The sequence below is a fragment of the Phoenix dactylifera genome, unplaced genomic scaffold (genome assembly GCF_009389715.1).
Source record: "Phoenix dactylifera cultivar Barhee BC4 unplaced genomic scaffold, palm_55x_up_171113_PBpolish2nd_filt_p 002461F, whole genome shotgun sequence".
NCBI classification, from domain to species: Eukaryota; Viridiplantae; Streptophyta; class Magnoliopsida; order Arecales; family Arecaceae; genus Phoenix; species Phoenix dactylifera.
The window spans coordinates 11,919-31,863 of NW_024069672.1; the positions used below are offsets into that span (position 1 = coordinate 11,919).

General features: G+C 38.5%; 1 pseudogene; it reads left to right on the forward strand.

The window, feature by feature from the left end:
* Positions 1-4,651: 4,651 nt before the first annotated feature.
* On the forward strand, positions 4,652-19,274 carry LOC120109599 (annotated as a pseudogene).
* Positions 19,275-19,945: the final 671 nt, after the last annotated feature.

A 19,945-nucleotide genomic window follows, 5' to 3' on the forward strand; every position in this document is an offset into this window, starting at 1 on the left:
GATTGATGACTGCAGCACCCCCTACTTCTCAATCAACACCCCCAAAAAAAAAAAGGAAAAAAAAGGATACCTATATAACGTTTACAAAAGGTCGACAATAGCCCATTGGTAAGCTTATTTCCGAGCAGATTAAGCTCAGGATGGTCGTGCATGTCAAGCTTTATTCCAGTAGAACTTCGCCTATGAACCATTGTTTGCAAGAGATAGGTGTTTCAAATTGGTGAAGCAATGATAAATTCTTAAGACTATTGGAAACAATTATCTCTTTGCCACCACCAATTCCTTGCACCTCATCCTCATCCATGCCTTCACTCTCTTTGCCATCCTCCCCAACCTCCATACCACCATGGGAAGCCGCTAGCATCTCTAATCCCTAGGGAACTCCCAAAATTCCTCATCAACGATATCTGATACACCACATTCCGCAACATATATCTTCACACATCAAAGAGGTGAAAAATTAGATTCAAATTGTTTTGATTTTTTTTGAAATTCATCCTAGAAACAAAGATGCAAGTAATCGACGATGATGGAAGAGAGGGGAAGATGGTAAAGGGGTTGCTCGGAAATCCTATTCGAAATATCGAATTGGTTAGAAGGGAGCAATCCAAGCATGGTGGATGGTCTACTTCATAGAGGCCTTAGCATGATCCAAAAGAATTACCAGATATAATGTGAACCAGATAGAGTTTAAAAGCGAGATTCACCGCATTGAAAAGTTGAACAGTGAACTAAACTTTTGAAGGCTATAAATTAGTTGTATAATGTCCATTGAAATAATTATTTTTTAAAAAAGGAATCTGCTTTAGCGATCAAGCCCAAATTTCATCGTTTGGAAATTAAATAAGCTGGTCAAATCAAAAATTTTATTTTCGAAAAAGATTTTGATTGGGATTCTCTCAATTCAAGAAGAATCAGGTGGAGTGATAGAATATAAAGTTTGATATAGAAGTCGAAATCCACCTTCTATAAAATTTTAGCTTTTTGAGTTTATTTCTACTAGTTATGTCTGTTGTGGTTCAAATTCGGCCCGAGGGTGACCACGTCAGAGGAGTCGGGGGAGTTGCCGGACGGAATAGAGAAGGGAGTCGCTTCCTGTGCGCCGGCGGACCTGCACAAAGCCTCGCCGGTGGGATTTCGATGAGGACCTTCCGATGATGAAGTTAGAGTAGATTTTAAATAGTCTAGGCAAAAAAGTCCTTAGGCGTTACCTGATGGGGCTATTTATAGTCCCCGCGGAGGTGCCCATGTGGCATGCAACCGGAGCTTGCTTGAGGCATATGGCGTAGGCCGTCCTTGTGAACGGCATGGCGTCGATAGAGGTGGTAGGGTATGGTCCCTAATTGACATGTCGTGGAGTGGCCAGCAAGCAAAGCATGATGCGGTGAGGTTGTAATGTACGGCCACGTATGTGCACATAGGGGTGTGCGTAGGTGCGCACGTGGATGTGGCCACAGGCGAGGTCGGGCTCGCTTGGAGGCCGCAGGCTTTACTTGATGAGTACTAAGGTCGGGCTCGCTTGGAGGGCTGCGAACAAATATTTGGTGAGGTCGGCTCGGCAGACATTGAGGTCGGTTCGGCCTCCTCGGCTCTGAAGTCAGCTCGGTTGGGGCCTCAGCTCGGGCCGGGGTGTTGTTGCGGATACCTGCGGTCGACGGAGCCTCTTTAGCTCTCAGTTGATCCGGCAGAGTGCTCCGAGCCCGGCTCGAGAGGCATGATTGTAGATACCTATGGCCTACGGGGCCTCTTCGGCTCTTGGTCGATTCTGCAAGGCGCTGCAAGCGGAGAGGTTCGGGCGAGGTCTGCTCGGCCTTTTGTAGGGTCTGAGGTCGGACTGGTGTTCAACAGGATTGAGGTATAGCCTGTTCGGTGCTGATGTGTATTTGGTTGAAATTGGGTGGTTCCATGTTGTGAACAGGATGATCCATTTTGCCCCCTTTCAATATCTATTTAGGAAAAATGAATTCTAGTAGAACTAGAAGAGAAATTCGATCTAAATTATATAGGAGCAGATATCACCATTATAAATAGCAGCTATGTACATTGATTTTATCATCATGAATGAAATAAAAGGGGACGTAAACCCTATTTTTAAAAGTTTCACATTTTTAAAAAAATTTCTTTTATGAGATTTGAGTTGAGCTGGTTGAAAAAATTCTTCTTTGTCTTCCATCGAATCACGATGGAGGTGGAGATGCCCTTCTCGATGATGGCAGTGTCGGCTCGATTTGGCTTAGCACGTTAGCCAGGCCTGCAAACTCGTGAAGGTCAGAACTTTAGGTGGAGACAAAGTCATTAACGAAACAACCACCATCAAATTCAGATGATAGGAGGAAGGGTGACAAGCAGTGGAGAGGAGGTAGGATTCTTGGGTCTCGCAGAGATGGAGGAGATGACGGGAGAGAAGGGGGTTTGGAGTTGGTGGGAAGGAGGAGGAAGTGGCAGAGCAGTAGAGCTCTCGAGGAGGCTGCAAGGGTAAGAGAGAGGGAGGCAATCAGGGACTTGTGGACTTGTTGGTGCTTTCCATGCTTCTGATGGGTGTTCCTTCTACCATAAATGAATGGCTCGAGAGCAAATTGGAAATTGAACCGAAGCCGATCAACTCAAGTTTAGTGGTTTAGCTATTGTTGATCTGATATTTAATTATATTCATAAAAGTGTTGCAAATTTGAAATAATGATAAGAATAATTTTGTCATTTTAGATAGTATCTAAGCGCCATTGGCAGGAGGTGTCTTGGATCGTATTATATCACTATGAACTTGGGTGATCTAATTAAAATTTTTTAAGGTAGAGGGGGTTTAAGTGAAAATCGTCTGGGGCTTGTTTGGGCTGTTTCTGTAATTTTCTCACTCCCCGGCCTCCGCATGAATATATCATTGTGAATGGTTTCTTACTCTCACCGCAAGATACCATAGTCCAGATTGTCTTGTCACGTGACACCTACTTAAAGCGGCAAAGCGAAACCCTGCCTCTGGTTTCTTAAAACGGTTGTTTCTGTAATCGTGGCCGTTGATATCACCCGGACCTCTCTTAATATCAAATGACTCGGGAAGACTCTAGGTTTCAAATTTATTTGATCATCAAAAGCCTTATCGGCTTGTAATTTTTTTATCTCATAGGGGTATTATAGTCCAAATAAGTAGAGAACCTGGAAAGACGCCTCTTAGAAAAACCCTTTCAATTAAGATATTATAAATTTACGTTATATTATATAGGCGTTGAGTTTGTTTTAGGATGGTGGGGTTTGGCCAACCTCCAAGCAGCATGTCAGTTTTAGAATTAGAAGAATGACACTCCAAACTCCAAATTAACTTGGAAGTGATAAAATCACTCCCATTTAACGTCAGACTCACCTCCTGTGCTCCTTTCCTTCGTTGGCATAGCATGGATGATAGCCAGATACATGCATCTCAAACTTGGCATATACTTGAAGAAGTAATTTCCTGAATAAAAACTAGTGAAAGTTATAAGCCCCTCTCTAGAATATGCCAGAAATAAATAATTGGCAACATTTTTTATAATGCAAACTCCTGGATATTATAACACCATGTAGAATCTCATGTGCATGGATCTTATCCAAAGCCATTTCATGTGTGTCATATAGAGCCAATTCTAGTTTATCTTAATATAAACTTTTTATAGTAATAGATGGCTAATAAAGTAGTGCTATATGGCAGCAAATTAGCGGGAATCTCTTAGCAAGATAATCTATAGGGGGATTGCTCATGACTTATGCTGTTTATTAGCTCGATGTATTAGGGCATAAATTCAGGATCTAATATACGTTCATTATTGGCCATATTTATCAATAAAAAAAGAGAGAATGTTGAGGAGAATGACATATATTTCTTTCTATATCCACTTAAATAATATAAGTCTATAGAATGGGGTCCATGTATCCCTATTTTTTCAACTCCACCTCTAACCATGGAATAGGCACCTCTCTTCTCTCTGAAATTCATACCCTTTTCACAGTACAACCCTTCATAAATATACTCTAAGATCAAGAGAAAGAAACAAGTATACTGTATTAAATCTAGCATATATAAATAATATTTGCTCCAATAAATTGATCATTTGTATGGATTATCATGCGCCAATAAGTTTTTTTATTTAAAAAAAAAAGAGAAAGACTATGCCTTTCTAAATTGAATATGAATTCTAATCAATTGTAGTGACAAGAATATGCGTAACATGATTGGATATATTTGCATAATACTTTATGTCACATGAAGATCATTTTCAGGGCAAGCAAACTACATGCTCATGTACGTGGAAAAGTGCAAACAACCCATATGGGTTTGAGCATTAATCATCTAACGTAATAGATTGATGAACTCCATAGAGAAAGCAAGTGGTGAAAATATCGGAATATCGGTCAAAGATGGGTGTGACTGTCAGCCAAATGGTAGTTAAACCCAATTTCCTTCCCATAGATTCCTGAACCTCATATAGAAACCAATTTCCTTCCCATGGTTTTCCAGGCTCTCTGGCTTCTCCTACCTCCTCCATTTCGAATGGTTTCGCGTTTAATAAGAAGAGCAAAATGGCATTAACTTTAATTGACAAGAATAAACATCCCCAGCGAGGCTAATTAATCCCATTAAGTAATTCCAGTAGGAGGGAGAAAGCCGGAGAGACCGCGCTATATGCTAACGCTCTTCCGTGCGTTTAACTTCTCCACACTCGCGCGCAGTCCCGGAGGAGCGAGAGAGCGAGCGAGAGAGACCTTGCGGCGGCGGCGATGGCCCCCCCGGCGAAGCCCCCTGGTCCCCCGGCGAAGCTGGACGAGTTCGTTTCCACACCCTGTTAAAGAGCAATTGCCCGGCATCGACTTCTGCCTCGCTAGCCCTCCGCCCATGGGGTCAGTCTCGTTTTTTCATCATTGCTTCTTCCCTTCTCATCGCCAATTCTTATTTGCTTCTCTTTTGGTCTCCAGCGGAAGCCATTGTTCTGGGATTCCAGCACTATCTGGTGATGCTCGGCACCACCCGTCCTCATTCCCACCATCCTCGTCCCCCAAATGGGCGGCGGCGCAGTGAGTTTCTCTCTGATTCTGTCTCTCTCGCTCCCTCTCTCTCTCTCTCTCGACCTTTTTGAATCAAAGGTGGCACCTTTTTCTCTGTTTCATCCGTTTGAACTGTTTTTTGAAACGAAACGGGTGCAGGAGGAGAAGGCGAGGGTGATTCAGACGCTGCTTTTCGTTGCCGGGATCAATACTTTGCTGCAGGCCTACTTTGGGACCCGGCTTCCGGCTGTGATCGGGGGTTCCTTCACTTATCTCCTCCCCACCATCTCTATTATTCTCAGCAGGCGCTTCGTTTACATCATTGATCCATATGAGGTCTGTTTCTTGTAGATTATATGCAACTCTCTTCCTTTTTTTTTGTTTTTAAATGTATTGGGGGTGATTTATGTTCTTTTTTATCAGAGGTTTGTGCAAACTATGAGGGCGATACAGGGGGCTCTGATTGCTGCTTCAGTTTTCAGATAATTGTTGGGTTCTTGGGCATTTGGAGAATCGTTATGAGGTCTCTTTGCTTCTCTTTTTCTTCTTTCTTATCCTTCTTTGTAATTGGGTTTACTGGATATCAGATATGAGGAATAAAACTTTTATCAAATTTTCTTTTTTTTTGGTTTTAAAATTCTGCTTCTCTGTTTTTCTTTATCTTCTTTTTCTCTGCCAGATTAAATATTGATGTTCTTTTCGATGGTTTAGGTTTCTTAGCCCCCTTGCAGCAGTTCCTTTTGTGACTCTTGCCGCGCTTGGGCTTTTCTACATTGGTTTTCCCAATGTAAGTAATCTCTGTTCTTTAAGGGGTCCTCCTGTTCATTAGTTCATGATCAGTATAATGTCTCATTTCTTGGGTTGGTGTGTTCTGTTTCTGGTTCATGCTTCTAGTTGGCAAGATGTGTTGAAGTTGGGCTTCCGGCACTTGTTCTGTTAATATTCTTCTCGCAGGTAATTGGGTTTGCATGACCTAAGTGAATTGTTGTTCGGGATTACTATTTGAGTGCTTTCGTGCTGTCTGATATCAATGGTTCTACCATATGACTTTGTTTACTTGGGGTGTTCATTATCTGCAGTATGTTCCCCATGCAATTGGCAGAAGGAGAGCAATCTTTGATCGATTTGCAGTGCTAATTACTGTTGCAATTGTCTGGGCTTATGCGTACATTTTGACTGTGGCTGGTGCTTATAAACATAGGCCTCCACAGACACAGTTTAGTTGCCGTGCGGATCGCTCTGGCCTATTCGTGCTTCCAAATGGTATTGCAACTCCAATTGGTTGGATTTATTAGTTTGCATTCACTTTTTCCTTTTTCTTCAAATTGATGTCATATGTGTTTTTCCCCTCATGCTTTCCATATTGTTCATAGCAACCACCATACTATAGACTGGCTGGATCCTGTAGCTTTCTGTAGGGATGCCTTTTCGAATTATCTTCTTTTCTACAATGTGTTTTGCCTTAACACATAGTTAACACATGGTTCTTTCATTTGTACTTTCCCTAACAGTTTTTCAAGATTTTATCTGTGTAGGGAATATGGCCTTAGACCTTTATATGGGCATTGGGCTTTATTGAAATCTACTTGAAAATTTTCGTCAACATAGGCAGTGGACTACAACTTTCTCTTCTGTCTTGCACATATCTACCGAGTCTGTCTTGCTAGTAATTTGGAATTGTTGACGTGAGACTCAAAAGTAATTCTTCCACTAAATAGCTAACAAATCGTAAACAATGCTCGTTTGAAAAATCATGGCTATTGATTTGGTGCACTTTGACTTGGCTTTTTGTTTATTGAGACATACTGATTGTGGTGTCAAATGCAGATCAGAAGAAGCGCTTTAAATTTGATCAATATCGTGATTTATGTTATTTTACTTTTATGAGAGAAAAAACAATGAAGAATGGCTTAATGCTGCCGTTAGAATGGACACATGTCGTCTGCACAAAAAAAAAGTTATTTTCGTTTCTTTTTTTATAAATATTTAAGATGATCTTATATTTTTTCTACCAATGGGACATGGGTCTGCTTGTCGGCAGTCTCTCAGGGTATGTGCTAGGGAGAGGTTCTGTGCTTGAATTTTGAAGGTGGCACTCCTACTGTTACTTCCAAATAAAAAATGGGTTAATATATTGTTTCTACAATTACATGCAGGATAAAAGTTCCCTATCCATTTCAATGGGGAGGTCCCACTTTTGATGCAGGGGATGTTTTTGCTATGATGGCTGCTTCCTTTGCTTCATTAATTGAGGTTTGTATATTGTAGATGCTACGTAGATCCACTTGTTATTTCATCAATTTGATTGTCTCTTAACCTTTTCTACTACATCTTGAAACAAGATTGTTTAGTTATTGCTTCTTGTGCATTCAGAAAATTTTCTTTTGAATCAGTTTTAAATTATGTTGACAATTGCTGTCTTTTGCTGAAGACAGCAAAAGTTGCATGTTCGTTGGTGGAATTATCCCAAATGATATTGCATAGATTTCTAAGAATCAACTTGGTAAATTTGTGGATGCCAATACAAGGATTATGAAATGTTCTCAAGCTTTTACCAAGACGTATTTATTGTTTGTTTTTCTACAAGTGTATTTCAAACAGAACCAGTATTATACTACTGGAACTATTTCCATATTTCAGTTAAATTCAGTTGAAGTTTAGATATCTTGAATTTTGTAACCCTCCAAGAATAACAATATCTGTTGCAGTTGCCCTTTTCCTTGTCTACCCTTTTCCAACTGGTGTATCAAGAATCTGTTTTGGACCTTAAGCATAAGATTTTACAGAGCTGGTTAAATGGATATTTTTGTTTTAGTAAACCAGTTATGACGATAATAATCCCAGGGGGAGGGGGGATTGAGAGGGGGATGAACAAGTGATGGCTTTACCTGAATGCTGAGCTATTTTTTTCGAACTTGATGTTACCAACTATAAGTTAGGGTTTTCTGTAAAAATCTCTTACAGTTTAGATAATAATGTTTCAATAGTTTAAAGATCCCTATTGATGGATACTATGGTAAAATCATGGAGATACATAATAGAAAATATAATTTGCATGTTGAGTTATCCATAATCATTCACATTGAGGCCTAAGACCATGAAAAAATGCTCATAATACTTAAGTATCTTATATTTTAAGCTTAGCTAAGACTTGTCTAGTTGGTCTATATACAAACTCACAATGGAACTTATAGATTATTATTATTGTAACTTGATTCTGGTGTCATGGCACCTCATTTATCTTGTGATTACGGTACTACCCCTTTGGAGACCAAGAAAATGGTACTTAAGAACCAAAAACAGAATGATATTTGAATGTCAAAGGTACCAGATGCATGAGTTCTGGGATAGGAGTATTTTGTAACTCATCTTTCATTTTGTATTGCGGGATGACTGTAGTGAAGCAGTGAATACGATGGCCACTAGTGATAACATTACGAAGGATCCTAGAAGAATTGATGAAAGAAAGGTCACTATGTCTAATATTCAATGACAGACTGCAATGCTAATACATGCCATAAATGTGTAAATTGTGTGACATTACACCTTTTTTTGGGAACCCTATTTTTGTTCTTGATAGAACATGTGGAGAAAAAATCTTCTGAGATGGATGAAGATTAAGATGAGAAAGATTATTATCTGAGTTTGCTTATCTTCAGAATTGATGGCTTCCATGATGGTGGATTCTAGATGGCACGTATAAGTGGGAAACCATGGTGGAAAAAATAATAACCAAGTGGAATATTTGAATATTACCATCATTTATGAATGTCATCATGCTTGAGCTTTACAACAGCTTCACCTAAAGGTTGAGAGGAATCAAAACATATCATGTTGCATGGATCAACATCTATGATGCTTGGTCGTCATTTCTGTCAGAAAGTACTGCCATACATGGTGTGATATTTTTATAGTGACCTTCATGAAATTTTGCTTGGATTTCCGTGGTTAAGAATTTCTTACAATAACAATCACAGATGCAAATTGATAAATGGATTATGTGTAAGGAATAAAAAGTTGAAAATCCCTAATGCTGATCGTGAAAGAGGTCAGCAGGTAGATGATAACAGTGAAGGGTCAAGGTAACAATGGAAAGTTGCTTAAGAAGGTTCCTTTGGTGGACATGTTGGATCAAGTAGGGATTAGGTCATAGCTTAGGCCCTAAGAGTCTCCCCGCCCCCACAACTAGCTTGTTTTGCTAACAATAGCCAGAAAGTATGGTGAGACACCTTTTGAAGAGGGCCCTACATGCTTTTATGCTTTATGTTTCAGAAGGGGATTGTGCTGCACTTTATGAGGAAGTATCATTTTATTTTAGTATTATATCCCTTTAGACATCTAGTCCTTTGGATATTCCCCACCTGGCCTTCAGCAGCATACTGTAGAACTGACCGATTGTTTCAGGTGATCCATTTAAGTATGGGCATTCGCAATATAATCAAAATCTTTTGTTTTATATTCAGGTTGAATGAAATAGATAATAAAGTTTGAGTCGTTGAAGTTACTTTTAGCCAAATGAAATGCCATTTTCTATCTAAGTTGGAGACTGGTGAGATTCTGCTTTTTATTTCAAATATTGTGGTTGCCCTCCCACATATCTCCCTATCAACGTTATTTTACAGTTTTTGAATTTATATCATGCTTAAACTCGGTTTGGTAAAACCCTGGAAGTCCAGAAAAAGTTGACATGAAGTTGAGATTACTTGTCTTGAAGGTTAACCCATTTGAGTTCTCTCATAAATGTATGTTGCACAAATTTTACCATTCCAAGTCTGTTGAGAGATGCTGTTTCTTAGCCTTTTTTTTGACCAATGGATGACATTTTGTCATGTTTCAACATCTGATTCTCATTCCTCTTAGCTTGCAAATTTAAAGGTTAAGTGGTACTCTAGCAAACTTTTAAAACATTGGCAAGATGTAATATATGCATAGTTAAGTAAAATATTAGACTTTTACTAGTCCATACATGCTTACATGATAACATGTACTCTAGGCTATTCTAAAAGGTAAACTAGTTCTAATCATGTGGATTATTCATGTGATTGTATGTTTGGGGCACTTGTGGTCTCTTTTTTTTTTTCAATTATATCCAATGTTTTTGGTCTCGATCCCATCCTCTGCATCGGTGCTTTATTATTACGTTATTATATGCCCCAAAAATAATGGTGGCATGCCCAAAAAGCTCTAGTAGCAACTTGTGTTACACCGAAAAGCCCTGATACAAAAGTATAGTACACTTTGGATGGGTGGCATACCGAGCTCTGCCTTGGATATTTGTATCCTATTGGGTCTGTATAGTATGCATCGTACCACCTGTTTGTATGGTACATAAAAAGTTGATTATATTGTTCTCTTGCTTTTGTCTTAATAAATGAATATGGATAGTTGTATGCTGGGGATTAATAAGGTTCAGGATATACTTTAAAAAATCCTAACACTATTTAAAGCAGCTATATTTTCGAACTTTTCAATTTCCTTTGCAACCCTAATTAGATATCTCCCTTAAATGTTTAAACTATTCTAACTTCTATAAAATAGGATTCTGGTGCTGTTAGAGGAGCCCAAGGGAGAAACTCTCCTTATGTAGGGATTTTCATGACTCATGTTCTCCAAAATACAAATTTATAGTGGTTTTCTAACATAGCAAAACTTAAGCTTATCTAGGTTAAGAACGTAATATGTCAAAAAAATCTTAAATAATTTTATAAGGTAGTGATATTAGTAAAATCTTTCTAGAATTTACTCCATATATAAAATCTTTAGCAGTAGCCGCGTACATTTACATGTGTATCATAACCAATAAAGAAAAACATGGATAAAACCAAGGTGGCATATTAAGATTCATAGACTTCTTGATGATGACATCTGATTAGATGAATGCTTTATTTAAAACTATGCTTGAAGAACAAGGGACTGTAAATTAATCAATTGAAACAGAGCAGAGAATGCAATTTTTTAGAATTACATGTGAAATTAGGCGAGAAACGCCTGAAATGTCTTATTCTATTTTCTTATTTAATTTAGAACTACTATATATACAAAGACATCTCATAAAATTAGAGTTGGCTGATCCAGTGCAGATATGGGGTGTTTTTGTGTAGTTGTCCCCTAGTTTCAATAATATAGTTGCCTGGTTGGTTGGAGGGAACTTAGATTAAGAGTAGTGCTAAGAAAGTAGAGGTGTTGAAATGATAGTTGAACCTCTTGTTTATTAGTTGCTCACCTGGTTGGCAATCATCAGTAGATCATTCTAGTGCTTTGACTCTGTGATTTATCCATTTACATTTGAGTTAGAATGATTTGATATTCCATGCTTTGGCAACTAAAACTGATATATGTCGATTTTTGATGATGATTGTAGAATTTAATTTTTATCTCAGTTAGCTGGACTCAAGGTCTGCTGAATCAGTTGGAATCGACCGGTTCAGCCTGTGCCGTACCGGTAAAAGGTCGGAACCAAACGGTTCTTTGTCTGTACCTGTGCGAATCGCACCGGTACAAGCCCGGTACCGGTCGAACCGCACCGGTTCGGGCTTGTACCAGTGTGAACCGCACCGGTTTGTACCGGTACTCGTGGGGAAGAAGGGGGAAGAGAGGAGAAGAGAGGAGAGAAGGGAAGAAGAAGAGAAGGAGAGAGGGAAGAAGAAAAGAAAAAGAGAGAGAGGCCGCGGGAGCGCGCCTACACGCGGGGACGCGGGCGCGAGTGGAGAAACATGTCCCCGACTCGTGCTCATGCGCGTTCCACGCGGTGGGGTCATGGTCGACGTGCGGGGAACCATGCGTGCGCGATTCCCCGCGCGGGCTCGCTGTGCGGTGTAGCGAGCCCACGCGTTGCCCCTCTGCAGCGCGCGTCCGCGCATTTTCTTTTCAGAACCGGTACGGTTCGGTACCGAACCGGTACCGGTCTTCATCGGTACGTCGGTTCGGTCGGTTCATCTAACCTTGGCTGGACTTCTATATTTAGCTTGCTTAATTCTGTTGTACGGTGAACATCAGATGAGTTAATCTATTGAATTGAGGGCTTAGATTAATATATGATGTGGTATATTAAACTATTATTGCCACATTAGCTAGAATAGATTGTTAGGCTCTTTTTTTGGGGCTGGCCAGTAGGAATTAGAGGGAAAGAGAGGAACAATGACCTATATGATGGGGTACCGATACCAAACCTATATGCAGTATAGGGGATTACCAAATTGACCTTTGTACCATGCATACCAACACTGTACCAAGATGGTACCCGTACGAGGTCTGGTACTGAGATATTGAACCTTGATTTTAACTTTATTTTTTTTGGGCTAGCAGTTAAAACTTAAAAGGTTTCCATGCTTTATATAGAGATAATTGCATTCTAGTATTAAATCAAAGCCTTTTTTCTTCTTGGAACCTTGTTGGCTTCTTTTCTTCTTTCTCTAATTTCCTTAAATTCTTCAAGTACACCTTCTCCACTCTCTTCTTTCTTTTCTCTGTCTTGAATAACTGCTTCATCTGAAAATAATGCTGATTTCAGCCCTAATCTTCTGCTGTGCTGTATCAAGAAGTCTAATTATCAGTTGGGCAAGGCTCATGTAGATTGCACCTGTTTCTTCTTATTCCTTTTTCTAAGCTTGATGTATTGACTGGTAGTAATAATGGCTGCAAGATGTTTTATGGTTTTACATGTTTTCTGTAATGAAAGTGGCAAAAGCTGAAATCATCTTTCCTTTCTACACGTGAAATCATGAGATTGTGCTCTGTGGGGATCTAGTCAAGCGAGCCTCGACTAGCTAAGCTTTGCTCAACTCAAGGTCAACTTGATTAAATCTACTACATCAGAACTTCCAGAACAACTAGAATTGTCATGAACAGAACATGGTTGTTCATGCATGGCTCTTTCTAGTGCTTCGTCACTCATGTTGCATTTTCTCCTTATACACAGCTCCCTTTGGAGAAAAAAATTTAGTTTCCCACCCATCATTTCTTATTGGAGACAGCAACTTTATTGCTGGATATAAGATCTAAAATATTCATTATATTGGGCTCATGCTGAGCTGTGCATGAGCTGGACAGCGATTGCTTAAACTTGGTTCCAAGATTATTTGTATTGCAAATTAAGCAAATCCTTCTCGAGCTGAACTGAAGTTGCTCATGATGATGTTGCAATTGACACTTCAGCTCTAACTCTCCCTGTTATTTTAGAGGCGATGAACACCTGTTGATGGCATAGAAGGGATATCATTTAAGGAGGCAGTGGGGACTAAATGTTTGGGATGTTGAAATCAGATACTATGATGATGGTAGAATATCTGCTATGGGGCTAAGTTGTGCTTGATTATGAAGTTGGTTTGCTAGGCTGCACCCCGCAATAACTCCAATAGGCAGAAGTAATTCGGGATTGGAAAAACACCTAAATTAAGAGAATAGGCCCCGGTTCAAGCGGCCCGCCTCACACAAGTTGGCTGGCCTTATTGGCAGGCTGCAGCAGGTTGGGTTCTAGCTTATTTGGCCGTAGTTCAATAGTTCAACTCCCCCTGGTATTAAAAGAAAACGTGAAGCATATCTCAAATAAATGACATTAGTCCTTTTATTTGGAAGTATTTATGTTGATGGAGAATGAAGCTTTTTATCGGAACAAATGGCAGAAAGTCAGTCCAGATAGAAATAATCATGCATGTTTTCTAGTTGTGGGTTGGCACCGAAGAAAATTTGATCAAATATCTAAAGGTTGAATTGGATATATAAATTCACAAATAGCTTGATTAAATATTTTAGACCAACTTTTTTGAGTTTTCCTTGTGTTATCACAGATAGTTAAGCATTGTCTAGAGATCTTTGCCCTTCTTGTCTGAACCATATCTTCGCTTAATATCTTAATCTTCTCATTTCACCCTTATCTGTAGCTTTTGCTGATTATCTTGATTGGAGTTGCATTAAAATCAGCATCTCTCTTACCTTTATCATGAGTTATACATAATATCAATGATGCATAGTGTTTAAGATTTGTATTTCGAGTCTATACTAATAGAGTGTGTTGAGAATGTTCATTTTTGACCTGTGGTTGGCTGTGAATTGAAAGCAACTTAGCAAGTAGAAATATGCCCTTAGACATGGATGTATAAGTAAAACTTTCTAGGATTCTGGGAAATTTAGACATATCTAAGTAGCATTTGGTCTAAAAGGGGTTGCACATGTAAAACAGATGTCTCACAAATGTCCAAGCTGGGTAGTTTCTGTGGAAGCATGACAAGTTGACAATCCTTTTTACTTCAGGATTTTTATATGGATAGATGCCAAGATTGAATATAATTGGTGGTTTGTTAGCTCTGGAGGGTTTGCACCTCTTTCACTTGAAGATTAGTTAAATGTATAGAGTGTTTGCTAGAAGGCACTATAATTTGTTCCAGTGGGAACCATAGCATGGTTTGGCCATTACCATTTTAACTTTCTAATTAAAGTTTCTTTATTTTCAGTCAACTGGTACTCTCATTGCAGTGTCAAGATTTGCAAGTGCTACACCAATACCACCTGCCATTTTTAGTCGGGGCATTGGCTGGCAGGTGACAAGATATTCTGCTTCTGTTTATTGCCATTACTTATAGCACAATTTTTAGTATTGTTTCTCACACATTTGGAGTTTCAGGGAATAGGTATATTGTTGGATGGAATGTTTGGTACTGCAAATGGCTCAGCAGCATCAGTGTAATAAGCTAAAAAGCTCTGGTGGTTCATAAAGAATAAAGAAAAACAAGTTTGCAAGTGGTTAAATTTGAAATGACTTACTAGCGGGTTACTTGAACAGTGAAAATGCAGGTCTCTTGGGATTGACACGAGTTGGAAGCCGGAGAGTTATTCAAATTGCAGCTTGCTTTATGCTTTTCTTCTCCATTTTAGGTGATTTTCTAAGTATACATAGTGGAAGTAGAAACCATTATTTGTGTAATGTTATTCTGATGCAATATTTGTGTACTGTCCAAAATAAACCAGGAAAGTTTGGAGCAATTCTTGCATCAATACCTTTACCCATTGTTGCTGCTTTGTACTGCGTACTCTTTGCCTATGCTGGTATGTGATTCTTTGGATGGATGTTCCAGTGGTTATTCATTTTTCTGCGTCATTTTTTTTAGTTTAAAGTGTTGTCGCTGAGTGGCACATCTGTCTGTTTGTTCAGACAAGCATGCAAGCCATTAGTAGTGTAGACTTCCAATGCCGGTTACAACTGAGATTTTGTTTGGTTACTTTGCTTTCTTCATCTTTATTCATTCAACTACACATTTTTAGGAGGCTGTAAAGCATCTATAACCTTCTCATTCAAGCAGACAAAATTAATTTAGTACAGGTGATATTATTGTTGCATTCAAGATTATGTGTCACTTAAGCATAATTTCTTTCATATTTATTTGTTTAAAATATGAGGGATCAAATTATGTGAGACAATAAATAGGCTTGTCATGCTCTGCAAATTGGAATAATGGATCATAAACATGGACAATTTAAGTAAGCTGTGCTATAGAGATAAGAATGCTAAGTTGAATACATTATTAGATCAGGAAGGATAGAGAGGGAGACAAGGAAAAAGGTATTGGAGTTGAACAAACCTATTTTAAAATGGACTGGTTAAAATGGTGTGAGCATGTGCAGTGGAGGTGAGGAAGCCCAGTAACAAGAGGGGCTTGATTTGTGCACTTTAGTGAGGAACAAGGAGAGTAAGGCCTGATACAATCCAGATGGGAGTTGTGAAAAGGGGATTTATGAGGCTTATGTTGATAATATATAGCTTTATTAGCACTATTTACTTGAAAATATATGTAAAGCAGAACTTAAATTGTTTCATTTAACCTTGTTGATTATGGTTATGGTTGTTAGTGAAAAAGGTTATGGTTATGGTTGTTTAACACTACTACCATAAAGGAGTGGAATTTCATTTATTTTAAGAGTGCCTTTATAGTTTAAATATTTCAATCTTGATTGAAGGTTCTTGGAGATTTTGTCGCAACAGTTCACATGGCCTGTCCTTTACTTACCTATGTATGTATCTATGTATGTGTATATATGTATGTATATGCATTATGTCTGTATACTTATAAAGATAAATACGCACACATAATCAGAATGTCACTAATGACCTGAAGCTCTATGGCACTGACAGGTGATTATTAACAGTAACAACACATATTTAGGAAATGACAATGGAATCATGCTAGTAATCATGTCTTCTATTATAACACATTTTTCTTCTATTATGGCAAATACTCCTTGTCCTGGATAACTGACCCCATGCATTCAATAGATACTTGCATCTTTTATAGTTTCAGTCCTTTTGGGTCGGTTCTAGATATCTATTTATTTATGGGAGATAAACTGGTGAAGCGTTCCTGCGAAAAGTGGATTGTATTTATAAAGATGCATAAGTAGTTGGAAAAATTCCCTGCTCGGATGGTGTCATATCATATAGCCATGAGTGTTTCTTTTGGGTGCATTACATGTGCTAATACTAGTGGTAGTAATCTAGAATGATCTTCGAATAATAATACTTCCACTTCGGGCTGCAGGAAGTTATGCACTTTGCTGCATAACAAAATTTGTTTTTGAGTATCTAGTATCTGCTATGTTCACTGGCAGCATGTTTGGTCTGTGTGTGGATTCTAATTATGATCCACTTGTCATGCCACCAAATATATTTTTGCTAAAATATTGTTTACTAAATGTCACCAATGTTTATTATTAGTTTCATTTGAATCTTCAGCTGAAAATGGGTCGGATAAAACCCAATCCAGAGTTGGGATCATGATTGAATTGAGTTTGCATCTAAAAATCTGTATCAATTGGATTTAGAGACAGAAACTGATTAATTTTTGGAACTGATACACATTCCAAGTTTTTATTCAGATTTGAATTTGGATATATCCAAATATTAAGATTTTTTTCTCTGGGATTCAAATTCGGATATCCAGATACTAAGGTTTTTTTAGATTCAGATATCTGGATACCTTGGTTAAACAAAAAAAAAACTTTTACATGTGTATGGGGGCTTCCCTAACATTGACATTGATGTGCATGCATCCATGATGACAAGGGAGAGGGCTGTTAATTATCTAAATTCTGCATGCAAGGTACTTGTCATTTTCCTACTTTAATATATATATATATATATCTCTAAATTTTCTAATTTAATTTTGTCCCTATCAAACTATGCTCAAGAATCTTATTTTGTAGCCAAAGTGGAATCCAATTTATATTTGTATCTGCTTAGGAAAAAAAATTTGATATTCAATTACTATGTGTATCTATTTAGGACAAATATGGAAATAAATTCTGGCATGTTTAATATCCATTTCCATATTCGTCTGCACTCAATTAATATAGATGTGGATATGGATATACTAAAATCCAATCTGTTTTCATCCCTATTTGCATTTGATTAAATCTATAATCATTACTGTTGCATGCAGTTTGAGAAATTAATATATGAACTTCGTTTGTAACAGGTCCACCATACAGCATCTTATGCACTAATTTAATTGTTCCTTAAAATATGATCAACTACTCAAGTAAAAAAGAAGAAATGTAGTAAAAAAGAGGAAATGTAGTAAAAAAATTTTCTCGTTGGTGTGGGAATTCAATTCAATGTCAATGTTTGCCCCATGCTTTTCTCCCTTTGAAAACTTATGACCATTGTTTATTATTTTGCAAACAGCTTCTGCTGGGCTTGGCTTTCTTCAGTTCTGCAATCTTAACAGCTTGCGGACGAAATTTATACTAGGGTTTTCTTTGTTTATGGGCTTGTCAGTGCCAGAATACTTCAAGGAATATGAAATACTGGCTGGTTATGGCCCAGTCCACACCCGTTCAAGAGCAGTAAGTGAATGTTTAGATTCTGCCTATATTTCTCTCTTTTTTTTAGTTTTTTAAAAATATATGATGGTTTTTGATGCATTGCAGAACTGTTAAATGCTTCTCTTGTGCAGGAACTGCCCTGGACAAATTCAATTTTTTTTTTAAAAAAAAATCAATAATGATAAAATTCTTCAAGGACCTGACATCCTAATGATCTTTATCGGATGTTCATTCATCTATAGTTGCAATGCATCACCAGAAACGAGCCGGGCTGGGCAGGGCCTCACCTCTACCTGAGTCCAGCCCGAAATTTGTTTTTGGGCTTTGGCCCGAAAATATTTGGAAAACCCCGGCCTAAGCCCGACCCGAATCCAATTATGCCAGCTCGAATTACTTGTTTGGGCCAAAAACTAGACTGGCCCGAACCACAAAAAAAAACTTTTGAATGACACCCAAAATAAATTAGTTATAATTCAATATCCAGTTGTCAAATTAAGGGTAATAAAAATAAATTAAACATCCAACCAATTAAACATACTTTGACGCCCACTAGCCCAATGAACCCATTGGAGACCTGGAGTATTGAATAGGCTCATTTTGGAATTAGCTTAAATGCTTGAACCGGGCTAGGTTTAGGTCTGAATTCAAGCTCGGGCTCGGGCTTGGGCCGGGACAATGATCTCTCTGAGCTCAGCCCAAAAAATAAATAGGCTCTGTAATTAAACACAATCCTAGCTCGAAATTTTTTGGGCCTAGCCCATAGGCCGACCCGAAGTCGGCCTGGCTCGATGGTCTTCGGGCTGGCTCAAGCCCATTTCCAGCTCTACACCAAATGTTGATGCAACTTTGTGGCATCTCTGCTGCCTCTTATTTGTTGATTTCCTCTGACCTGTTTGATTTTGTTCACATCGAAGCTGGACTGAGAACTCCTTGTATGTTGCAGTTTAATGACGTTGTCAACGTGATATTTTCATCACCTGCAACCGTGGCAGCCATAATTGCTTACTTCTTGGATTTCACTCTCCTGCGTGGGGAAGCATCCACAAGAAGGGATAGAGGTTGGCATTGGTGGGAAAAGTTCAGATCTTATAGAACAGATCCAAGGAGCGAAGAATTTTATTCCCTCCCTTACAATCTGAACAAGTTTTTCCCTTCGCTTTAACCTGAAGTAATCAATAGTTCGCGACTTTGCCAGTTACACAGAAAGAAAGGGGAAAAAATGAAAATCAAGAATTTTAGAAATATTTGATGTATATTTTTTATGAGAACAAATTGGCCTTACGACAGGCTAAACATGTTGCAGATCATATTTTACAGTCCACCACTTGGACCAATTGCCATATGCACTAGTGATCCTTGTAATTAGGAGGCATAGATTTGTTCATTTTCCGAAATACTGTATGTTTTTAAGGCAAGCGCATTCAAAAGATGGCATTCTACGCAGTTGTTATGCAGTGAAGTACCAGCATGATTTCTTTGGGATGAGAAGCATGATATGATATATAAATATATATACTTCAGACATTAAGATTGGGTCAATGCCTTGTAGCATATCAGGAATTGTCTACGTTTCTAATTACATGTAGTCTGCTTGTGTGCTCTGGATTACAGAACTTTGATGGTGCATATATCTGATTTTAGAGTAATTGTTGGGGAGCTTCAATGTGAATGTGTATTTTATGATCTTTCATGCGGGTAACATTTCACCAGGACGAATGAGTTTAGGTAATGAGCTATCTATTCAAAAATTCCCTCTACTGCATGCAAAAGGTCCCTGAACTGAACTTCTGTGAGTGGCATCTTAATCATCATTCTTATCCTAAATATACCTACATGAAGATGGTGAGCAGGTGCGTAGATAAAAGATATTAGTGGATCATCAGTGTCCATTATATTTATGATTCAGTAGCATGCAGTAAGGTTGCTCAATTAGAAAATGAGTTGAGCTCAAACAGGTCTTGAGCTTGGCTCGGTTTGATAAAAACTAGTCTCAGAGCTTATACAAGTATATTTGCATGTATGTCTGGTAGTTCTCTTCCTCATAATCTCCAACGAAAGTTACTTGCTGGAACTATGGAGGGCCGGTAAACCTCCTTGGTCAAAATATGCTTGTAGGTTGATT